Here is a 1,955-nt window from a genome sequence, read left to right as displayed (position 1 = left end):
CTGTGAGGATGTGGAGGAGAAAGCTTGTGCATTCAGTGGGGGATGGGGTCGTGGGATATGTTCAAAATAATGTGTTCACAGCCTAAATAATTCAGGCCTGTGCTCTCCAGCGCACTTCTGGCAGGCGCTGCTTGGTCTTCCTTCTGTTGTTTTCATTCAGGTCACACAGGACGAGCTATTTAGTAAGGATAAAGAACTCTGCACAGGTCAAATGGGAGCTCTTACTCCATCTCATCAAGGATATGCAGCATGAATTGCAGGAATGAGAGTGTATAACTCCATCCAGTGCCTTAAAGAGAGTTCACACACTCATTTGCTGAGTTCGAGGGAAATGCCTTTGACGATAACACTGGTGTGTAACTATGTAGATGGATCAACAGGTCAGGAAAATGCTGAAACGCTACAAGGCTGGGAAGAGGAAAATAAACAGTCTGACCTTCAGTCCAAAGATAAGGCAATCAATCTGCACAGTCATTAAAACTGGAAAACAATGGTCGGCAGACGGGGAAGATTCCAGCAAGTTACAGTATGTGGACTGTAATCATTTGTGTATAGATAAAAAAAACAACAAGATATGGCATGTTTGGGACTATAATGTGCTTGGGAGGTGCTGGAGGAGGGCTCGGTCGCCTCTGGACAGGGCAGGGTGCCAGTTTCCAGCCTTTATGCTAAGCTAACTGCTGTTAGCCTCTCCAGCTGCCTGTCTCTCAGCAGGTCATTCTTTTCACGTGACCCGTGTTTCACTTCACCCCTGAAGCCGCTCTGAATCGTTTAAACACTAAGCCGTGGGGACATTAAGTCTTTAAGTGTCATTATGAATTGACTGCTGTCCCTCTTGGCTGCGAAACTCGTGATTCACCAAGGACAGATTGAGTTATTTTTACTAAAAATAAAGCTCTTCGTACGTTTGCTGGTGGAAATCAACCACGGATGATGTCGATGTAGAAGTCTGCTCGTTAACCAGACCTTTCTAATTGAACTGGGACTCATCTCTTTAGGTTAACTGGATCTCAAGAATGTGAGGGGGTGGAGACCTTGGCCTATAATTAGTGTAGTATATTTTAAAAAACACCACTAATGCAACAACCTTGCTATGAAGGTATTTTAGCGTCTAATCTCCAGATATAGTTTCAATTGAAATAGCCACTATGGTCTCAGGAATCTAGTTTAGTGCCTGTGATCAACAGCGGTTCAGCTATTACTACTGTCTAGTGAGGGCAGACTATCATCTGCTGGGATCAGCGGGTTGATGGTTGGAGCAGAATCCTGTTTTCCACTGTTGGGAATGATTTTAGTACTGTGGAAATCTGACCATGGGATGGAAGCTGGAGATCATCAGCGGTCTGGATGGAGCCTGCACACAGGCATCTAAACCTACAACCACTAAACACGCTTAGCGTCTAATGCTGTTTATTACCCAGATTATAAAGCTCAAGTGCAGCGTTATAATAATATTCTAACATAAACCAGCAGAGGGAGACTTTGACCACTCATGACTTCACTCAATGAGCCTGGAGGCGTCCTACAACTCCTCGAGTGTTGAATTCCAGTCATAGTGTGTAGTCTAATGTCCACCGGGGTGTCATGAGCTTAAATCACACACACACAGCGGCCCGTTTATTTGAATGTGTGCCGAAACGCAGCGGCAGCGAGCGACTAATTGTGTGTCACTGGCTGCAAAATAAACACAAGGCTTGATTGTAATTTAGTGCGGAGCCTGGATGGAAGCGTGGCGGAGCCTGCGCGGCTCAGTCAGCCGCCACCGACCTCCCGGTGGAAGGAAAAGACAACAACAATCAATCGTAATTCAATTCGAGGCGTTTCAATAAGCAACATAATTGGCGTGTTATGATTGCCGCGCTATTATTGGCTTCCTCCTCGGCTACTTTGTCGCAAGTTCTCCCTCAGTCTCGCGGTGACACGGTCGGAAGGGGCGCGCACGCACTCGTCAGCGG

Source organism: Betta splendens, chromosome 11 (assembly GCF_900634795.4).
Source record: "Betta splendens chromosome 11, fBetSpl5.4, whole genome shotgun sequence".
In the NCBI taxonomy this organism is placed as follows: domain Eukaryota; kingdom Metazoa; phylum Chordata; class Actinopteri; order Anabantiformes; family Osphronemidae; genus Betta; species Betta splendens.
This window is presented reverse-complemented; position numbering follows the sequence as displayed.